The following is a 23,662-nucleotide window of genomic DNA, read 5'->3' on the forward strand; positions in this document are numbered from 1 at the left end:
CTTTTTCAAACTTCAAATTGATGGTATCAATGTGAGCACTAAGTTGAGCACCCAATTGAGTAATGGAGTCCACTACATGCTTTCCTCCTCTAGTAGCCTTGCGAGGTCTACTATATTGTGAGTTATGGACCGCCATTTCCTCAATTTTGTTCCAAGTTTGATTGTCATCAACTTCGGTGAACATTCCATTTGATCCCATGTTGAGAATGTTCCTTGAATCTTCATAAAGACCGTTCCAAAATTGTTGTACCAAGAACCACTCGCTAAGTCCATGGTGAGGACATGAGCGGCAAATTCCCTTAAATCGGTCCCAAGCTTCATACAAAGATTCTTCATCCCTTTGCTTAAAGCCCGTGATTTGAGCTCTTAGCATGTTAGTCTTTTTCGGTGGATAGAACTTTTTGTAGAAAGCTAGAGCCAACTTTTTCCAAGAATCAATTCCGAGAGTAGCCTTATCAAGGCCCTTCAACCATTGTTTCGCGGTGCCAATTAGAGAAAAAGGAAATAAGACCCATCGAATTTGGTCTTGAGTTACACCGGTTTGAGAAATTGCATCACAATAATCACAAAAAGTCTCCATATGAGAATGAGGGTCTTCACTAGGCATCCCCCCAAATTGGCTTCTTTTGACTAATTGGATAAATGCGGATTTGGCAATAAAATTTCCGGTTAGATGTTGTGGTGTGGGAGTACCATTGGGTAGGTTCTCCTCGGTGGGTACGGAATGTGATGAAAACTTAGGCATTGTGGGTTGATTTTGTGTTGGATTTTGTGTTGGGTTCTCCTAACCTTCTCTTGGAAAAGGGTTGATGAAATCAATAGTATTTGGTTGAATATGTACAACCTCACTAATACCTCTCAAAGCTCTCCTAGCAAGTCTTCTATTGGTTGTCAAAGTTCTTTCAATTTCGTGATCAAAGGGTAACAAGTCACCTTGTGACCTTCTAGACATGCAAAATATCAAACAACTCGAAAACAATTAGAACAAACCTTTAGGAGTCTTACTTCCCCAAGGCAAAGAAAGACATAACTAATAACAATATAAGAAAATCTAAATCAAGTTAACACCGCCCCCGACAACGGCGCCATTTTTTGGTCGGTATTACTATGTTTTTCGGTTACTTGTCGTTAGGAGCACCTAGACCAAAACACAATTTATAACTTCACAAACAACTCTACAATTAGTAAAGAGGCAAGTAAAGGTCGGATCCCAAGGGACGGGAATTGAGATGAGATTTCTATTGAAACTAGTGGTGTCTTAGGGGTGTCACAATTGGGGTTTGATGTAGAAGATCACTAAACTAAAAAAAAGGAATGAAAGTAAACAAGAATGATGAATTAAAATGGATGTAAACAAGTGATAAAAGGCACTAGGGTGTCATGGGGTCATAGGGGATTCATGGGAATTGATCATACAAACATATTCTCAAGTTATAAGCAAGCAATTATTGTTGTGATGGATCGAGTTGGTTTATATCTTACAATCCTAGGAAAGTTTGGGTCCCGGAGCCGAATCGATTAGATTTTACAACACCTACAATTCGACTTAATTTTCCCTACTCAACAATATGCATGGTCTAATGAGACTTGAGTTGGTTTATGTCTCACAAGTCTTATTGAAAAGATAGGTGATGGGTAAAAAATGCAACGATTCATAGGCTCACATTTCATCAAACATAACATGTGCATAAGTTGAGATCACAAAAAGCAAGGAAATAAACTATGAAAGCATATTAATTTAAGCATGAATCATCCCCCATGTTGGTTTCCCCTAATTACCCATTAACCCTAGCTAAGGAAAATACTCACTCATTATCATGTTGAACATGCTAGCAAGGTTGGCAATCATACCAACAAAGTGAAACATGATGAATAAATGAAAGTGATTAACAATAATTAAAGAGAGATTAAGAGAATTATACCTACTAGTGATTCCAATAACAAAGCAAATAATAAAAGAAGTACTTGAGTGCTTGATTGAGAGGTTGTCAATCTCCCAATAATAACCCAAATAATCTTCAATTACCCAAAATAAAGGATGAACAAAAGAGAGATTAAGGAAATAAAACTTGTATTAAAACTTGATTAAATGTCGATTACAAGATTAAAGAGAGATTTGATTGATATTAACTACTCTAAAGATTGCTAAGAAGAACATGCTCTTCTAATTAGACTAATGGGGTATTTATAGTGGGGATTAGGTGTATGAATTAGGGTTAACTAAGGGCTTAAATGACGATTAAGTCCCTTGTTAAGGAAACGTCGGTCTCTTTTGGAAGACTCCGGTCTCTAGAAAAAGATGTGCATCCTTCCTTGAAGCTTGAAGAAGACGAAATGGGTCTGTTTGGGAATCCGGGCGTCTTTAGCACGGGATGGGCGGATTCTGCAGCTTCTGCCCGGGCGTCCAGGTGGTGAAGACGGGCGTCTTCTGGAGCTTTTGCCCGGCGTCTTAGGGGTGAGGACGCACGGATTGTAGGGTGAAGACGGGCGTCTTCTAGACAATCCGCACGGATTGTCAGGCAGTCTTGTTCCTTCTTCTTTTCTTCCTTTTTCTTCATAAAATCCTTGAGGATTTCCTCGGGGATGCAAGGATCTTTTCTCATCATTGCCCATCTAATATAGTATGTACAAAGGCCTTCTAATCTTGTCTCTCCTTGATGCTTGATCATTGAATTCAATCAATTTAGCCTCATTTTGTCATGAAAATGCAAGGTTTGCACTCCTTTCCTACCAAGGACACAAAATCTCAAAGAATATGCAAAACAAAGAACTAAAGATAATAAATGACCCAAATATGCACTAAAAAGCATGAGAACAAGGCTAATTCTGGGAATAAATATGCTCTAATTATGGTCACATCAGTGTCCTTAGCCAAAAGTGAGGTGCGGGGTTTAGCGATTTTTGCAAAATCTTTGATAAAACGTCGATAAAACCCCGCATGGCCTAAGAAACTCCTTACACCCTTGACATTTGTGAGTGGGGGAAGTTTCTAAATCACCTCAACTTTTGCTTTGTCCACTTGGATCCCCTCCTTAGAAATCACATGTCCTAGAACTACTCCCTTCTGTACCATAAAATGGCACTTATCCCAATTCAATTTCAAATTGTATCGGATGCAAGGTTGGAGAACAAGGGATAGATTCTTTAAGCAATCATCAAATGAGGTGCCATGGACACTAAAGTCATCCATAAACACCTCCATAGACTTCTCTATGTACTCGGAAAAAATAGACATCATGGCCCGTTGAAATGTCCCGGGAGCATTGCATAAGCCAAACGGTATTCTTCGATATGCAAAGACAACGTAAGGGCAAGTAAAAGTAGTTTTTGCTTGGTCATCCGGGTGAATGGGTATTTGGAAAAACCCGGAATAACCGTCAAGAAAGCAAAAATACTCATGGTTTGCAAGTCTCTCGAGCATTAGATCAATGAATGGTAAGGGAAAGTGATCTTTGTTTGAGGCAGAATTAAGCTTCCTATAGTCAATACACATTCTCCATCCCGTGACCGGTCGGGTGGAGATGAGTTCAGCATCCTCATTCTCAACCAAGGTCATACCACCCTTTTTAGGGACGATTTGAACCAGGCTAACCCATTCGCTCCCGGAGATGGAGTAGATAATTCTGGCCTCAAGCAACTTATCAACTTCCTTCCTTACCACCTCCTTCGATTTCTCATTTAACCTTCTCATAGGTTGGGCGAAAGGTGTGAATCCATCCTCAAGTGTGATGCGGTGCATGAACACTCGTGGATCGATTCCCGTAAGGTCATCAAGGCTATACCCTATGGCTTTCTTGTTTTCCTTAAGGACTTTCAAGAGTTTTTCTTTTTGGGAAGCCGTTAGGTCCGGATTGATGATCACGGGGAAGGAGTGTGCCTCATCAAGATAGGCGTATTCAAGGGAAGGGGGCAAAGGTTTGAGATCTACCTTAGGAGAGCTCGGACCCTCAAATTCATCCAAGATAGGTGGTAGAGCTTCATAGTCTTCCTCCAAATGCTCTCCCGAGCACTTGTCTTTAGCTTCTTCAATAACTTCTTCCAGCATGTCTATGGAGTAGACACTTTCAAATATAGGTTGTGACATGGCCCCGGTCAAAGAGAATTCAACAACATTCCCTCCTACCTTGAAGGTGAGTTACATTTCTTGCTGTTTTAATATTACATATGTCATTTTACATATGCCATTTTACCATATGCCATTTTACATATACCCCGGTCAATAAGAAGTCAACAACGGTTTCTTGTTGTTTTAATATTACATATGCCATTTTACCATTCATTCATTGAAGTTACATTTCCTCGTACGTTTGTGCATACGATACTAACGTGCTTTATCGACGGCGGCAAGTTGTCCCGGTGGTTTGTATACGATTTGTAATTTAACGAGTATATGCTTAACGAGTAATGTCCATAATAAATACTGTGCTTCTAATACATGTTAGGAATCAAGTAATAAATAAATGTGTTGTAATTTTGGTGGTGAACTTCGGGGACGAAGTTCCTTTTTAGAGGGGGAGAGTAATGTCGCAAAATAAAAAGGCTGAATTTAAAGTTATATGGTTATACGTTTACAATGTTTTGTTGTGTTATGTTGTTCCTCGTTACAATGTTTTGTTGTCGTTGTAGTACTTTGGTCACATTTCTTATATAAAGTGTAAGTGGTTACTTTAGTTCATTGAAATGAATATGATAGTATGTTGTAAAGGACCGTTATAAAGAGCCAGTTGTGGCGCGATGTGTCGTAATAGAATGAATTAGTGAGTAACACAGTGGTGTTAGTTGTGCAGTATGAGGTTGACATGAGATACGTTCGGGTTGATAGTCGTTATCATATGATGAGTGATGGTCGTTTGTGTTGGCTCGTATGGCAAGGTCGATGTTTGATATATAATAATTCGTAAGAATTGATGCATACATATAGAGTGACATTTAACGGTGACACTGTTTGCATGATAGTTGTAAGAGTCGATAGGTATAAAGCGTAGACGGTGATGATGATGACATGGGGGGGGGGGGCGATATTTCCAGGGAGCAGTGATTTGAGCAGGAAGATTAGTGATGTCGTGTTTTTCCGTGTCTTGTTCGTGAGATAGGTGAGTTGAACTTCGGGGACGAAGTTATTTTAAGGGGGGAAGACTGTAACACCTGCCCTTTTTGAGACCCTTTGACTAGCGTTGACTGACCTTGGGAGCGGGGGGTAGTCTTAGAATTGCGTGCCAAAACCATCTTGGTTGCGTGTTATGAGTGGTACTCGATAGAGTAGAGACTACTCGATCGAGTAGCTAGGTTACTCGATCGAGTAGGGGGCCACTCGATCGAGTATGTGGGGTACTCGATCGAGTACCGAGTTTTCAGCGAGGGTTTTATATCGCGTTTTGTTAAATCCGCATATCACTTCCGCCACTTTCCTCCTATCCTTCAGTCGCCTCTTTCCCTTCCCTTCACCTCAAAACCTCCATGGAATCCTTTTGAAGATCCTTGTGCCTTAGGAGAGCGTCACTTGAGTCGGGTAGCGGCCTTTTGCTGAGTTTCTCCCTATAGGTATGTCATAATCATCATCCGTGTCCTTGTTCTTTACAGTTAGGGTTTGCTTGTTAGTAATAGATAATGGTATTGTGGTTATAGGCTTCGCTGGTCGTCATTTGGATATGTTGTTTGTCGGCATGGATTGGTTGCAGTTGCTTAAGGGTAGGTTCGCCTACTCAGTTTCTGTAGATGGTCTAGCGTGTCGGTCGTTGTGGTTGTATTGTGGTTGTTTAATATCGTAATTGTATTGTGACAGCTGTGATTGTGATTGTGATTGTTTGTCTCTGGTTTTCGAGGCGTGTCCTCGGCTGAGTGGGGTCACTTGCGGGAGTGGCTTCACGCCCTAGTTTCGCCCTTCGTGGAACCCGCCACAGAAGGGGATGTGCACATTAATGGACAGGGTTGTCGCTCATGTGAGGAGCGGGGATTTGGTGGGAACGGCTGCGGTCCCCCACTGGCAGGGCTGGTCTAGTAGACAGTTAGTGACAGAGTTGGTTGGATTATTGTGATTGTGTTTGAGATTGATAGCATCGTATTGTGTTGATAATTATAGTTGCTGTTATCGTATCTTATCTCAGTACTGACCTTGTGTGGTTGTTTGTTTGTTATGTGTCTGCCGTGATCCCTTATGGTGAGCAGTCGGTCTTAGCAGGTGCTGATGTTGTTGATAGTGGAGTCCAGGCGGGGGATGAGTCTTTACGAGATTCGATAGTCATAGCGAGTAGTCTTTGAGTTGTATCTTTCATATCGTTTGTTGGTTTAAATCGCTTGTAATATAATATAATAGTTCTTTTATCGACATTTGATTATTACTAACCTCGGGCAACCAAGATGTTAACGCCCTTATATGCTAAGGAAGGCCTAGTTAAGGCTCCTCTGAATATGAGGGTGTTACAAAGTGGTATCAGAGCGACGATTTTGGAACCTGTAACAAATAAACATAATGAACGTAGGGAGTCTAATAAAATGAACCTGGTGTATCTGTAATGGGAGCCCCAGCTGATGCTAGGTTTTGGGTGAGTAGGCGCCCTCATTTGAAACTCTTGGCCCCATGATGCTTAAGCCAGTCACAGGGTATGGGAATGTGGAGTCCGTGTGTATATGTGTGACGTGTATGCTAATTGTGTCGGAGCTACCTGTTTTTGAGCCATAGTTAGCGTTAATAAGGATGTAATAGCTGTATTTGGGCCATGTTTAGTGAAGTGCGGGCATGATTAGTGAGCTTGTATGATGATTTTGGGATACGTGACAAAAGTCTATTCGATAGAAATGCTTGGGAATGTGAATGAGTGTGCTATAATAGAAGGATGAACATGTTGGTGTTCCTGTAAGTTGATGGTGACGGTAGTCATGTACGAGTCTATAAACCCTGCCGTGAGTACGATGACGATGGTTATAGAATTGTTGTGTTATAATTTGAATCATAGCATGTGGTAATGTATATATGCTTTGTTAGTTAGTTGAAACTTTTTCGCTGCGTGACAATCGATTTGTGTAAAACGAATTGCTTATAATTGCATTGGAGAACATGGATAGATTGATTTGTTATGAAGAATATACAATTATATGTTATATGAAGGAATGAATTAATGTTAATTACATGTTTCATGTTATTGTGAACGCGAGTTTGGTAGCGATATGTTAAGACAAGTTTAAGTGTTATATAATGACGTACTTATGTTTATGAGGGACTCGGTAGCAGGTAAACCGAGTTGGGTAATTGTGTAGCGTAAGGTGACGTACACCTCATTTGTCGAGACGATGCTTAATGCTTGAGTAATGATTGTAAAACGTGATCGAATGTGATAATTATTGCCGAATTCCGAACTTAGTTTGGAATCGACACGCGGTGTTGTTTTGCAGGTATCTTCAATTTTCTTCGTATTTCTGACCGAGTACTTAACTATACTTGACCGAGTGCGAGTGCTTACTAGACCGAGTAGACCTCACTCGATCTAGTTAGGAAGCTATGACGTCGGGATGTGGAAAGATTCCCTGCAGATACTCGACGAAATGGCTCCTACTCAATCGAGTAGGGTGGTACTCGATCGAGTACCCTAGACACTCGATCGAGTAGGTTTCTTGTCTGAGAGAATCCTACGGGTTTCTTAAAACCCCAATTCTTTCTATTTCTTCTCAATCTTCTTCTATATTTCGAGCCCTAAAGATTGTTTCCTCTCAAAATCCTCAAATCTCTCATATCTTGAGTTGGTAGTGGTTACTTTGGGAGTTGATTTCTTTGCTTAATTTCGTTTCTTTACTTTGCTACTCAATCAAGGTATGCTTTTCTTCCTAATGTACATGGTTTATTGATTTGAATGTGTTAGAGAAGTGAAAAAATCTGAAATTTTCGATTCTTATGATCAATTTGGTGCTTTTAACTGTTAAAATATGATTCACATGCCCCCTTTCCATGTTTGTTGGTAATTAATTGCTGTAGAGTAGACTAGAAATTGCAAAATTGACACCAAAATTTCTAGGGTTTACAGAATTGAAATTGATTTTTGATTAATTTACATTGATTAGATGATGGAATTGGGTATTATACATTGTTTATATCATGTTGAAGGATGGATTTTGATGATTTTCACCTTAGAAAGTTGCCTTAAAACTCCGTCTTAAAAGTGCCTCAAATGGAAATTCGTGATTTATAATAGGAATTTGGTATTGTGTATGACTGTCTAAGTGTAAGTTTAACTTCAATATGTTTGTAGTAATGATAATTGATGAAAATATGCCAAATTGTTACAGCTGTAAAGACCGTCTGAAAAGTTTATCTAAGTTGTTGTTTCTAATATGAAAGACGATGATGATATGTTCTAAGTTAGTTTTTCATGAGTTAGTAAGAATGCCTCACATGTGAATAGGAGTTTGTATGGAACAACCTTAGAAGCATGCTAGGATATCCGAATTTGTTGAGCATGTACAATCACCATGATAAATTCTTCACAACCATGGCTTATGAGTAGTGGTAAACTGAGCTTATATGTCAAATTTGGAAACTGTTGGTGAATGTGTGTACCTAGCTTAGTATTCAAAGTTAATGGCATGAAATATGTGCTTCACATGTCGAATTTGTTGGTGAATTTGAGTGCCTAACTGAGTATGTAAAGTCCAAATTATATGAAGTATATGCTTTACGTGTTTATGCAAGTTGCTTAAGTCATATGTTGAAACAGATGCCGAGACTGAACATAGGAACTCGTCAAAGTAAACGGGGGAGAGGTAATCCATCTGAGATGGGGGAAGGGAGTGGACCTATGGTACCCGCAGTTTCGGAGTACCCTTCTGTTGTTTTTGTTGATTTCAAACAGCGAGAGCATTTTGTAGTTTTACAAAAACGTAAGATGAGACCAACGAGGTGTATAGATACTACTTTGTTGGAGGAATTGGAGATAGAGACGGATGTCCATCACATATTTGAGACCTTGGGCCTTATGGGTTTGTATAGGCTGAGGAAACACTCCTATCCTTTTCTTACCCTGGAGTTTATGAGCTCCTTTATCTATGACCCCGCTGGCCAGACCGTTGAGTTTCGGTTGATGAACACTAGTTTCTTGCTTTCTATGGACCAATTTGCTTCTCACCTTGGGTTGGCCAAGCCTCCCAAGGACTCCATCACCGATATCCCTGCTGAGTGCGGTGTATGCCGCCTAATGCCTTGCCTGGCCGGGAAACCAGCTCCTACCTCAAGTAACATCCGATTAATGATGTTGAGCATGTCACATCGAGGATCTTTCTTCGTTCTCTCTCGAACCTCCTTTATGATCGACCGGATATCGATGGTGAACAACCATGAGGTGTTACTTCGATGTCTTACTTGAACCCGGAGCGGACCAGGAAAGTGGTCTTTAATGCTCCTTCGATGGTTTGTGCTGCCCTTGCCTTAATGGCCACTGCCTCTTCCCGGTACTTGAGTTGTGGCGCCATCGCCACTCGGTTAGCTGAAGAGCTAACCTCTTTCGAGGCTTCTTCGGAGTACGTGCCTCTAGCTACCCCAGTGCCCACTATGGATCGTGACTACTATCTCGAACTGAAATGGTTGAGGACTTTGGCTGACGGTAGCCTAGCTTGGAGGGTGTGGGGCGTGAGTTGGATGAAGATTCCAGCTCCTGAGCACCTCCCACCGACGGAGCCCTTAGAGCCGGCGGTAGTGACGGTGGACTCTGATGATGAGGAGGAGGAGGAGGAGGATGTTGATAGACCCCGCCATCTGCAGACCTACCTCATCGACGACACGATTCTCGAGGTGATGCCAGAGCCGAAGAAGGGCGAGAATGCGTCGGTCGTGGCAGTGGAGAGATCTAGGCTGGGGAGAGGACCCCGTCGAGTGAGGGAGAGGAACTCGGAGACTAGGCCACGGCCGGTAGCACCATAGCAGCAGCAGCATCCTTTTCCGTGCTACCCTTACCTCGACACCCCGGAGACGCGATCCAGCTACTTAGCGGAGAGAGTGTCATCTACCTTGACACTTCGGAACATGCACGAGATGGCGTACGCTCAGGGGATAGGGACCGAGGGACCGCATCCGGTTTGGTGGAGTGGAGTTGGGGACTATACAGGGGTTTTCCATTCCTACGGGGTGGATCAGTCGACGTGGGGGACACCTCAGTCCTTTGCCTACGGTGGCCTGACCCCATGGTACGTGAGCCCGGGAGATGGAGCAGGAGTGGATGCGGGGATTGGGTCATCGGGAGCAGGTACTTCGGGCGGTGGTGGTGATGATGAGGTTATGGTTGAGCAGCAGCAGGAGTGATACTCCTTGTACTTATCTTTGTTGATGGTAGTTGGTTTTAGATGTTGGTAGTGTTGTTAGACTTTAGTAGTTGTTTTCGTTGAGACTTAGTTGGACTTGTATTATTGTCCATAAGGCCGGATTTGATACTTTGACCTTATTGCAGGATGGTGGAAGTCGGGGAGTCATCCCGACTCGGTTGGTATAACGATTGTGTACATGTATGTTGGTTTACGACGAGCTTCATAGGCATTTTGGCCTGTGGGTACTCGACAGAGTACCCCGTACTGTATCGAGTAGCTACAAGCATGTATGAAGTAAATCATTCTGATCTGTGGGCTACTCGATCGAGTAGCCAAGACACTCGATCGAGTAGCATGGCACTCGATCGAGTACCGCTACATACTCGATCGAGTAGCACTGTTACAGGAGGTTTTCGAAAATTAAAAATGTTCAATTGTTTAATAATTGCAAGTTTGATGTTTGAGGTAGTTATTAGTGCGTAGTAACACCTATGAACCGTTAATTTCATATGTTGGAAGTCAAGTTTCATATTTATATGCATATTGATAACAATTAGTGAAGTGGTGACGGTTTCTTGCTGTTTTAATATTACATATGCCATTTTGCCATTCATTCATTGAACTTACATTTCCTCGTACGTTTGTGCATACGATACTAACGTGCTTTATCGACGGCGGCAAGTTGTCCCGGTGGTTTGTATACGATTTGTAATTTAACGAGTATATGCTTAACGAGTAATGTCCATAATAAATACTGTGCTTCTAATACACGTTAAGAATCAAGTAATAAATAAATGTGTTGTAATTTTGTTGGTGAACTTCGGGGACGAAGTTCCTTTTTAGAGGGGGAGAGTAATGTCGCAAAATAAAAAGGCTGAATTTGAAGTTATATGGTTATACGTTTACAATGTTTTGTTGTGTTATGTTGTTACTCGTTACAATGTTTTGTTGTCGTTGTAGTACTTTGGTCACATTGCTTATATGAAGTGTAAGTGGTTACTTTAGTTCATTGAAATGAATATGATAGTATGTTGTAAAGGACCGTTATAAAGAGCCAGTTGTGGCGCGATGTGTCGTAATAGAATGAATTAGTGAGTAACACAGTGGTGTTAGTTGTGCAGTATGAGGTTGACATGAGATACGTTTCGGGTTGATAGTCGTTATCATATGATGAGTGATGGTCGTTTGTGTTGGCTCGTATGGAAAGGTCGATGTTTGATATATAATAATTTGTAAGAATTGATGCATACATATAGAGTGACATTTAATGGTGACACTGTTTGCATGATAGTTGTAAGAGTCGATAGGTATAAAGCGTAGACGGTGATGATGATGACATCAGGGGGGGGGGCGATATTTCCAGGGAGCAGTGATTTGAGCAGGAAGATTAGTGATGTCGTGTTTTTCCGTGTCTTGTGCGTGAGATAGGTGAGTTGAACTTCGGGGACGAAGTTATTTTAAGGGTGGAAGACTGTAATACCCGCCCTTTTTGAGACCCTTTGACTAGCGTTGACTGACCTTGGGAGCGGGGGTAGTCTTAGAATTGCGTGCCAAAACCATCTTGGGTTGCGTGTTATGAGTGGTACTCGATAGAGTAGAGACTACTCGATCGAGTAGGGGGCCACTTGATCGAGTATGTGGGGTACTCGATCGAGTACCGAGTTTTCAGCGAGGGTTTTATATCGCGTTTTGTTAAATCCGCATATCACTTCCGCCACTTTCCTCCTATCCTTCAGTCGCCTCTTTACTTTCCCTTCACCTCAAAACCTCCATGGATGCCTTTTAAAGATCCTTGTGCCTTAGGAGAGCGTCACTTGAGTCGGGTAGCGGCCTTTTGCTGAGTTTCTCCCTATAGGTATGTCATAATCATCATCCGTGTCCTTGTTCTTTACAGTTAGGGTTTGCTTGTTAGTAATAGATAATGGTATTGTGGTTATAGGCTTCACTTGGTCGCTGGATATGTTGTTTGTCGGCATGGATTGGTTGCAGTTGCTTAAAGGTAGGTTCGCCTACTAAGTTTCTGTAGATGGTCTAGCGTGTCGGTCGTTGTGGTTGTATTGTGGTTGTTTAATATCGTAATTGTATTGTGACGGCTGTGATTGTGATTGTGATTGTTTGTCTCTGGTTCTCGAGGCGTGTCCTCGGCTGAGTGGGGTCACTTGCGGGAGTGGCTTCACGCCCTAGTTTCGCCCTTCGTGGAACCCGCCACAGAAGGGGATGTGCACATTAATGGACAGGGTTGTCGCTCATGTGAGGAGCGGGGATTTGGTGGGAACGGCTGCGGTCCCCCACTGGCAGGGCTGGTCCAGTGGACAGTCAGTGACAGAGTTGGTTGGATTATTGTGATTGTGTTTGAGATTGATAGCATCGTATTGTGTTGATAATTGTAGTTGTTGTTGTCATATCTTATCTCAGTACTGACCTTGTGTGGTTGTTTGTTTGTTATGTGTCTGCCGTGATCCCTTATGGTGAGCAGTCGGTCTTAGCAGTCCGATCTTTGTTGATAGCTGGAGTCTGGGCAGGGATGAGTCTTCACGAGATTCGATAGTCATAGCGAGTAGTCTTTGAGTTGTATCTTTCATATCGTTTGTTGGTTTAAATCGCTTGTAATATAATATAATAGTTCTTTTATAGACATTTGATTATTACTACCCTCGGGCAACCGAGATGGTAACGCTCTTATATGCTAAGGAAGGCCTAGTTAAGGCTCCTCTGAATATGGGGGTGTTACAACATTACCCACCGTGCACGGGATGGAAAAAGTACCCGGATCTTGTAATTTCTCCGGCATGGGATTGAGTAATATTGCACTACATTCTTCTCTAAGAGAGACAAGACCATATCCTCTAATGCTTTTCTTCTTGGTCAACACATCCTTCAAGAATTTTGTGTAAAGCGGCATTTGTGTCACCACCTCTGTGAAAGGCAATGAAACTTCAAGCTTCTTCAACATGTCCAAGAATTTGGAGAATTTCCTCTCCTCATTCATGGCTCTACTTTTATTAGGAAATGAGATTGGAGGGTTAATGGTCTTCTTGGGAGATGAGGCTTACTTGGTGTTAGCTACTTCACTTGCTTCTTTGCCTTTCTCTTGGTTTATTTCAACAACTCTCTCTTGGTCTCTTTCAACCACTATCTCTTCCAACACAAAATTGTCATCATCTTCAACATAGTCACCCAATTTCCTTTTCTTGGTATGGTCAACCCGAATTCATGGTGAGGGAGGTGGGCTCTCCTCACCATCTCTCATCACATCTCTATTTCTCTTAGCTTCATAGTCCTTGTAGGGGTCCTCCAAGTCTTTCCCACTCCTCAAGGTCACCACATGGGCTTGTTGGTGTGGTGGTGGTCCATCCCTAGGATGGGAGCCTTGAGGAGGCAATGAGTGGGGAGCCCTTTGTGAAGAAGAAGGGTTTTGGTTGGCCATATATGAATCAAATGTCCTTTGATATGCTTGGACATTTGATAATTCAGTCTTCAAAGCTTTGAATTGATTATCCACTTTGGCATCTATGTCCCTTAGTAATTTCTCAAGGGAAGAGTTGGGATTAGGTGGTTCTATGTATTGTTGATTTTGTGAAGGTTGGTTGAAATTTTGTTGTTGTTGATATCCTTGTTGTTGGTATGCTTGTTGTTGGTTGAATGGTTGATGAGATTGTTGGTTTAAGTGGTGGCCTTGTTGTTGGTATGGAGGATTTTTGTTTTGGTTGCGGTAGTTGTCTCTTTGATGAGGTGGGATGTAGTTTGGATTGTCATGTTGTCTTTGGCCTCGGTAGTTAGAGCCTTGGCCTTGGTTTTGATTGTATTGCCTAGAATTGTCGGGTTTGGGTGGAGGCATATATTGAGGTTGTTGATATTTGGGATCCATTGGTTGCCCCGCATATGAAAGCTTCAGGTCTTGATTAGGGAAGGCGCGGTAGAAGGTCTTATGACGTTGGTAGGAGACTCTAGGTGCACCTTGCCCTTGAAGAGCAATGCACTCTTGTTGATCTTCTTGAGTAATAGATGAACAATACTCAATAGTGTGCCCCACACCGCCACAATAATCGCAAAACATTTGAGGAGGATAGTGCATAGGTGGAGACCTAGGTTCTTGTACGTAATAAACTTTGGAATGACTAGGTCCACCTTCATTGGCATGTTTCGAGTCTACATGCTTCTTTGCCAATTTGAACTCTTCAAATTCCTTTGTCAAAGCATCCAATTTTGCCTTATGCACCGTCTCTATCTTGGAAGGTCCTTCACCTTTTTAGTCCACATCTCTAGCATAACTACTCTCCATCTCGGAAATGTTTTGAATCATTTCCGTGATATGAGCGTTATTCATTCCATCAAAATTTCCACCCGATGCTGCCACGATCATGTCCTGGAACCTTTGCTCAAGAGTTTGGAAAAAGGTTTGGGTGGTCATCCATTTCGGGATGCCATGGTGTGGACAAGATGCTAGAAGGTCTCTAAAATGCTCCCAAGCTTCACTTAGAGTCTCCATTGGTCTTTGTTTGAAAGTTTAAATCTCATGACGAATTTTTGCGGTCTCAGAAGGTGGGTAGAACTTGTTGATTAAGGCCTTGGATAAAGCTTCCCAAGTAGTGAACGTGCCCGGCTCATGGGAGTTCAAGCATTTCTTAGCATTGTCCTTCAAAGTAATGGGGAAGAGCATCAAGAGCATTTTCTCCTCCATCACACCGTTATGCTTAATGGAACCCTCTTTTTCTTTGAAGGAGGTGAGATGTTGGTGTGCATCTTCATTCTTCATAACATACAAAGTGTCTTGTTGCATGTAGTTTATTACATGATGCCGGAGTTCAAATGTATTGGGAGCAAGGGCTCCATAGTTGATAGCCGAACATGCACGGTTGGGGTCCGGTCTATTGTAGTAGCCCATCGGTTGGTCCGCCATGTCTTCGTTTATGAGATTGTTTTAGGGAGATCCGATTTCGTTTGTGTGGTTGGAATATTGTGAGTGAGTTGGTGAATTTTGTGGTGAATCAATGGGAGAGTTTTGAGGTGGAGAATTATGTGGAATGTGAAGGGGTGATATGGTAGAAGAGGAGGGTGGTTGGTCTAAGTTATCAATTGTGGAATTTGGGGTAATTGGTGGGTTAAGAAAGGGTGGAGATCCTCGAATTGCCGAAAGAGCTAATCTTCTTAATCTTCTTCTTGCCCGAAATGTCTTCTCGATCTCGTGATCAAGTGGGTAAAGAGGTCCGATGTAGCACCTATTCATGCACTCAACAAAAGATCAAATAGTCCTAATGCAAGAGTTGCACTAGGACAAGGGGAGAAAACAAACAAGCAAACATCAAAATAAGAGAACTAAGCCTAGATGAAAACAACTAATCCTATCCAATATTGCCGTCCCCGGAAACGGCACCAAAAACTTGATGTGAGTTTTAATTATACTCCTCTCGCAAGTGAATGATTGCTCATTGTAATATGCAAAAGGGTCGAACTCAAAGGACGGAAATTGTGGCACTAGGATTGTTTGTTTAGACTACTAGTTTAGCTCAAAAAGGGAAAAGGGGTTGATTTGAATTAACTAAGGAACAAGAATAAAATCAACAAAAAAAATGATTAAAGCTTAAGATGATAAAGACAATGATTAAGAGACTAGGATATTGGGTTCACTCATATAGTTAAGGGGAGACATGCATAGGGTGATAAATTCGAAAGCAAAAGCATAGACAGACTCTATCTCTCGATATGAGACTAATCCCTAAGCTAAGATCGATTAAGTCCTCACCTAATCAACTCAACTACAATTTTATCATGCTAATCCTATTTACTAGCCAAGTTCTCACTCAACAAGCAAAGATAGATAGTGAAAGCACTTAAACCCTCATTCAAGCATTAACACAAACACCTAGCATGCATAATAAAATTGAGATGCTTAAACTCAAGAATTATATCTTTCTATGCTATAATCTACCCTTATGATGCTATATGAGATCCCCCTCCATCCTAGTAGGGCACTACTCACACATAGCTATGATAACAAACAATAAAGACGGGTGCTTTTACATGTAACAAACAAGAGGAGACATAATGTAAAGATGGACTAATCAACTAAACTTGAATATGTAAACAATTGAAAGATAAACAACAATAGAGAAGAGATTATACCAATAATGAAGACAAAGTTGCAACCTTTGATTAAATAGAAGAATAATCTTCACTAATATCCAATTAAAAACCCAATACTAAATGTAAACAATCCAACAATACTAATTCTAAGCTAATATAAGAAGTAATTAATGATTAATTAAGGAAAGATTAAAGTTTTGATTAAGGGTTTGTATAAGGTTAAGGAAATAATTTCAGATCTAGGGTATGTGTTTACAATTGATTAGGGAAGGGGTATTTATACTATTTCATTGGATTAGAGGAAAGGAGAAAGTAAAGCCCAATTTTCGCAGCTGTTGTCCTGTGCCGGCCTCCTCTGTCGGCAGCGACATCTCCAAATTCTGGCCAAAATAAGACTGGGAATATCTCTGCCGGTGGACCGGCTGCCGGCCTGCCGGCAGGGAGTATTCCTTCTTGGATTTCTTCTTCATTTCTTCAATAGGGGAAGCGTGTGCCGGTGGACCGGCTGCCGGCAGCGAGCTCTTCTTAAGCTCCAAATACTTCCTGAAATTTGGCTAAGTATGGGCGTGTGTTCCCTGCCGGTGGGCTGGCTGCCGGCCTGCCGGCAGAGAACTCTTCCTCAGCATTCTTCCTTTCTCTTCTCACCGGGTAGTGTTCCCTGCCGGAGGACCGGCTGCCGGCCTGCCGGTAGAGAATGCTACTTCAACATTTCTCCCTTCTCTTCCTCGTGCCTAATCATCGAACCGCCTCTCTTGCCCCGATTCCTCTATAACCGTCTCAAATCCTGCAAGAGGGGCACAAAATCATAGATGCGGGTATCGGGCACAAAATACAAGGTAAGGTGCACAAAACCGACTCGATAGGAGTCGGAATGCATGAAAGAAGAAGGGAAATTTGGTGCAAATAAATCATATATCAACTTTAAGGAAATACGAGTGTAATTCTAAAAATATACGAGTGTAAATCTGATTTTTTTAAAACCCTTCTTTAAAACCAACCCTTCTCGCCTCTTTACCTCTTTAATGTGAAAAAGACACTTTATTTTTAAAACCCTTCCACTCTATTAAAAAAAAATTAGATTTAAAAAAAAAATCAGATCTAAAGAAATTCCATGACCTCCTTTCTCGCCTCTTTATCTTTGACCGTGGTTGGGTTGGTTGCTTAGTGGGGGGGTGAGGGCGTCTAGCGGTTGGAGGTCTATGCTAATATAAGAAGCGGAGGGAGATGGTGGGGGCTGGTGGAGGCCGGGATGAACGATAGGGGGTGGTGGTGGTCATATCTGAAAGAAGAAAGGAGAGGTGGTTTTCGTTGGTTGTGTCGTCGAGGTGGGGCCGTCGTCTTGGTGTTGCGGTGGTGGTAGTCGTGTATGTCCAGATATAGAACAACGGAGAGAGAAGGGTGGTGTCGTGTGGTAGTGTCGCCGTGGTGGTGTCACGTGGTAGTTGAGGTGGTTGGTAGAGATGGCGGTGGGGCTCAAATCTGGAAAAAAAGGGAGAAAGGGAGGGAGGTGGTTGGGCTGGTAGAAGTGTGGGGCTCGAATCTGGAAGTGTTGAGAGGTGCGAGAGAAAAGGAGGATGGTGTTGTGGTGGTGACATGGTGGAGTGCTGCGGTGGTGTTGATGTGGTCTGGGTGCGAGGTTGTGGGGGCTGCAAGTGGCCGTCGTCGTGGTGGTGCATAATGGATGTTGTGGAATAAGGAGGATGTTGTTGTAGTGGTGGAGGGCAGCAGCCGCAAGTGCGTGGTGGTCGGGGGAGTAGGTGCGTGGTAGTGAGGCGTGCGTGGTGGTGTTGGTGTCGTCGTGGTGGTGCATGGTGGTGGGGCGTGCGTGGTGGTGCGTGGTGGTGGGTGTAAGGTGGTTGGTGGTGGTAGGTGGGTGAGTGAGGAAGAGAGGAGGGAAATGTTTTTTTGAATTATTTGGTTTTTAGAGAGATGAGAGAAATGATAATTGTGTGAGATGATAGAGAAGTGAGTGGAAAATGAATGATATATAGTAAAATTAATGTTTGATTAGTGATGGTAGAGGGGAAAAGTGTTTAATTAGCATGAATCCCCTACTTTTAGCATTAATCCTCCCTTTTTCTCTTTCAATCTCAGCCTTCCTTCTCCCTCATTAAGGGCCCTAAAGAAGACTTATGGACTCAAGGAATTGGGGTGGACTCATTAGATCTCAATTGAGTCCCCCTTAAAGCATTGAGTCCTTAAGTCCCCATATGTGCCATTAGATTGTTGAGATGGATGCTTTAGATTATGAGAAAAAAGCAAAGAAAACTATTAAAAAATTGTGTAGCTTATTTTCCTCTCTCATATAGACTCCTAGCCATCTGACTTTACTCTCTCATCATTCATTTATACTCCTCTTCTCTCTCTCATCATTTATTCTCAAAACACTCAGACCAAAACTCACTCTCTCTCATCTTCTTCTCCTCTCTTATTTCTGTTTTTTATACAACTCCCGTATAAAATAGGATCGGTTTTATAAAAAGCTTCGTAAATATTCATCCGGACTCCAAACAAGGCGAAACAAAAGCCTCAATTTATTATTTTTTTCGAGTCCGTCACAATGGTAATATTTATGTATACCATTGAATTTTCTAAATATTCATTACTACTCGATTGTGCTCGAAAATTCGGTTGAATTTTGTCTAAATTACTTGTTTATGTTGAAAAATAGAGGTTTGTGTGTTTGTTTCTTATGAATTATTTTGTTGGTTCTTGTTTGAACCTTTGGTTTGATATATTTTGTTTTTTTTAAAGTTTTTTGAATTTTTCTTGTGAATTATTTTGTAACCTTCAAAGCATGAAAAGTGTAACTTTGGGGTTATAAAAATGTAACCTTGAGCATTATGAAGTGTAACTTTGATGTTTTAAAAAGTGTTACTTTGATGTTTAAAAAGTGTAACTGATGTTTTAAAAACTAACTCGAAAATTCGATTGAATTTTGTCTAAATTACTTGTTTATGTTGAAAAATAGAGGTTATGTGTTTGTTTCTTGTGAATTATTTTGTTGGATCTTGTTTGAACCGTTGGTTTGATATATTTTGTTTTTTTGTAAAAGTTTTTGTCAATTTTTCTTGTGAATTTTTTTGTAACATTCAGGGCATGAAAAGTGTAACTTTGGGGTTATAAAAGTGTAACCTAGAGCATTATGAATTGTAATTTTGATGTTTTAAAAAGTGTCACTTTGATGTTTAAAAAGTGTAACTCTGATGTTTTAAAAAGTAGCTCGAAAATTCAGTTGAATTTTGTCTAAGGAGGTTTGTGTCTTTTAGAAAGTGTAACTTTGAGGAGCATGAAAAGTGTATCTACTAGAGTTGTATGGCCTTAGGCCCGTATTACTTAAGTAGTTGTGTTGGGCTTCGTGTAAATCCCGACCCTAATTCGCTAATGTACTATAAATACGTAATATGATGAATAGAAGTACACATAATTATATCGTAAACATTCTTAGCATGGTATCAGAGAATCAAAATACACAATTAAAATCCTAAATACAAAAACCCTAGCCGTCATGACTAGCGGCGACGGTTTGTGTACCAAAATTGATTCTTCTTCTCCATATTTTCTCGGTCCCCAAGATAAACCAGGAGACTCTATTACTTCCGCCCGTATCACCTTGGACAATTTTGATGAATGGGCTCACGACGTTGTGTTGCGCTGAAGTCCCGTCGCAAGTACGTTTTCGTTAATGGTACCATTAATGAACAAAAAACACCGTGTACTCGGGATGATTGGGAAACCATTCATTCCATGTTAGTTTCATGGTTGTCACACACGATTACACCCGAGGTACGTTCGTTTCTTCCAAATTATGAAAATGCTAAACAATTATGGGATGATTTACATGAGTGGTTCAGTGTTGTTGACGGTCCTCGTATCGAGCAAATCAAAGCGGGACTTCACGACTGTCGCCAACTCGAAAATATGTCGATTGCGGTCTATTATGGAAAATTATGTCAATTATGGGTTGACCTTGATAAGCACGAACCCATAATTGAATGCAAGTGTTGCGGGAATTCTACCAGTGGTAAAGAACATGCCGCGCGTCGTGAGAATGACCGTCTTCATCAATTTCATCAATTTATGCTTGGCTTACTTCCTGGTTCGTATGCTTCTCTTCGGTCCTTTATTTTGTCCCAAACACCACTACCTACGGTGGCTAGGGCATTCCATATGATTACTCAAGAGGAGAGGGCGCGCGATATTGATCATGCTCATGAGTCCGTGACTGAAATTGCAAGCTTCAATGTTAATGCCACTACTCATCCTCCCGCTAAACAGCCTTCTCAGATGAGCCGCACTAAGCGTCAGAAATTACATTGTAGGAGCTGCAACCGTAAAGGGTATGATAAGAGCATGTGTTTCGATCTCCTTGGCGAAATACCTGCCTGGTGGTATGAGTTGAAGGGCATTAGGCCACCTGGCCGTGGTGGTGCTTCTGGTCGGCCTGGTAATGGTCGTGGTGGGGGGCGTGGTGCATTTGGTGGTCGTGAAGAGGGTAGCAGCAGCCGTGGAGATGCGGTGAAACCCGAAAGTAGCAATGCGGTGCAAGATGCTCCTGTCGCTGCTCTGCCATGTTAGAGACGTCTGCATCCTGGATAACCGTGTGTGGTACACCCTCTCATACCTCTCATACTCACTCTGGTAAGTGGTTAATCCATACGGGGTGTTCACACCACGTAACTGGTAATTATGCGTTGTTGAGTGATATATGAACTATCCCGAGTTGTGTAGTTGGCTTGCCTGATGGTTCGAAAATACATGCTTTGCAAGTAGGCCGTGTGGAACTGACCTCAACTATATCTCTTAATCCCATACTTTATGTTCCTCAATTGCACTGTAATCTGATTTCGGCTTCACAATTAAGTGATGCTTTAAATTGCGAATTTGTAACAAATTCTACTTTGTGTATTATTTAGGACCGGGATACGAGGGGGGCAATTGGCACGGGTGAAATACTACATGGATTATACTACCTTTGTCAGGAGCCGCAGGCTCTCACGAGTACCGTAGCAGTGGAGTGCTCTTTTAATTTATGGCATAATCGGTTGGGTCATCCGTCCGAGCAAGTTGTTAAAATGTTTCCTTTCTTTCGTTCTAGTTAGAAGTCGTTGTCAAAACCGTGTGAGGTTTGTCATCGTGCTAAACATATTCGTAGTAGTTTTTCGTTGAGTAATAATAAAAGTTCGTGTGCATTTGAATTAATTCATTGTGATTTATGGGGGCCATATGATTTTCCTTCCTCGTTTGGTGCTCGATATTTTTTAACATTGGTGGATGATTATTCGTTGATGATTACAAAGCTAATCTAATTACTCATTATTCACGTTTGTTAAGGGTCCAGTTCGATTAAATGTTTTGGTATACGTTGATGATTTAATTGTTTCTGGGAACAACTTGCCCACTATCTCCGCTTTCAAAGCATATTTGAACTCATGTTTTCACATGAAGGACTTGAGTGAATTAAAGTATTTTCTAGGTATTGAGGTGGCTCGGAATTCGGATGGTATTTTTTTGTGTCAACGTAAGTATGGCCTTGACATCATTTCAGAATTGGGTCTCCTTGATTGTAAGCCGGCTCCTTCACCCCTCGAGCAAAACCATCAGCTCGGGTGTTTGACCAGTGCCTTACTCACTAATCTGGAACCGTACCGCCGTTTAGTAGGATGATTGGTGTACCTTGCTGTTACTCGTCTGGACCTCTCCTACATGGTGCATATCCTTTCCCAATTCATGGGTGCACCTCGACAAGCTCATTGGAATGCCGCTCTACGAGTTGTTCGGTATTTGAAAGGAACCCCGGGTCAAGGCATTCTCCTTTGTTCAAGTGCCACCTTGACGCTCTTTGGTTGGTGGTTGGCGTGATTCCGACTGGGCCGCTTGTCCCGCCACACGTCACTCTCTCATGGGATGGCTGGTGTTTCTCGGTTCCTCCCTTATTTCATGGAAGACCAAAAATCAACCTACTGTATCTCTTTCGTCAACAAAAGCAGAGTATCGCTCCCTTACAGCCATCACTTGTGAAATTAAATGGCTAAAGGGACTCTTGAAGTGTTTGGGCGTGACTCACCCATCTCCTGTGTCGATCTCGTGTGATAGAAAATCCGCCTTGTATATCGCTCAAAATCCTGTTTTTCATGAGCGTACCATGCATATTGAAATTGATTGTCACTTTGTTCGTGATGCCATCCAAGACGGTCTGGTAGCACCGTCGCATGTCTTCACTACTATTCAGTTGGTTGATGTCCTTACCAAGGCACTTGGTGTCTCTCGTTTTGTCTCGTTAGTTAGAAAGTTGGGCATCTTGAATCCCTATGCTCCAACTTGGGGGGGGGGTTATTCTAGAGTTGTATGGCCTTAGGCTCGTATTACGTTAGTAACTGTGTTGGGCTTTGTGTAAATCCCAACCCTAATTCGCTAATGTACTATAAATACGTAATATGATGAATAGAAGTACACACAACGATATCGTGAAGTGTTAAACGTGTAACCTTGATGATTAAGAAAGTGTAACTTTGATGTTTAGAAGGTGTATCTTTGATTTTTTTAAGGTGTCACATTGGTGTTTTAAAAAGTGTAACTTCGATGTTTTATTTTTTCGATCTTGTTTATTTATTTATTTTCCAGATCTACTTTTTTTTGTGGGTGTGGGTTGGTGATGAAGGACGGAGAATGGCCGGACTAAAGTTATACTCATAAAGGACCAAAGTTACACTTATGTAGGACCAAAGTTAAACTCATAGGGACCAAAGTTACACTCATATAACTGTGTTAAAATAATATAAATTCAACCTTAAAATACTAAAGTTACAAAAAAACAAATTTTTATATACAAAATGATCTTAAAGTTACACTCTTAAAATACTAAAGTTATACTCGTAACACATCAAAGTTACATAATCAAATTTTTATGTAGTAAAGTTACATAATCAAATTTTTATCTACAAAATGACTTTAAAATATTAAAGTTACATTCGTAAAGTGTCAAAATTACACTCGTAAAATGTTAAAATTGTATAAATTCAATTTTTTATATACAAAATCGCCTTAAAAGATCAAAGTTACACTCATAAAAACCGAGCAAGAGTGAAACTTTTGAAAAGTCAATAGGATACGAAAATACTACCATTTCAACGGGCTCGAAAAAATAATAATTTTAGGCTTTTGTTTCATCTTAATCGGAGTCCGAATGAAGATTTACGGAGCGTTTTATGTATGCGCTTTTATTTTACGCGGGTTTAATGTTGTCTGGTAAGATGCCAACATGTTGCATGTTGGGAAGAGTAATACAAAACCC

The 23,662-nt window shown here is 41.4% G+C and overlaps 2 non-coding genes across 2 annotated transcripts; both read left to right on the forward strand.

The window, feature by feature from the left end:
- Nucleotides 1-266: 266 nt before the first annotated feature.
- LOC141634938 (small nucleolar RNA R71) lies at nucleotides 267-373 on the forward strand. Its single transcript, XR_012539652.1, has one exon. It is a non-coding gene; the product is annotated as a small nucleolar RNA R71 (small nucleolar RNA).
- Nucleotides 374-14,705: 14,332 nt separating this feature from the next.
- LOC141636679 (small nucleolar RNA R71) lies at nucleotides 14,706-14,812 on the forward strand. The gene has a single exon (XR_012541277.1). It is a non-coding gene; the product is annotated as a small nucleolar RNA R71 (small nucleolar RNA).
- Nucleotides 14,813-23,662: the final 8,850 nt, after the last annotated feature.

The sequence above is a fragment of the Silene latifolia genome, chromosome Y, assembly GCF_048544455.1.
Source record: "Silene latifolia isolate original U9 population chromosome Y, ASM4854445v1, whole genome shotgun sequence".
Taxonomy (NCBI): Eukaryota; Viridiplantae; Streptophyta; class Magnoliopsida; order Caryophyllales; family Caryophyllaceae; genus Silene; species Silene latifolia.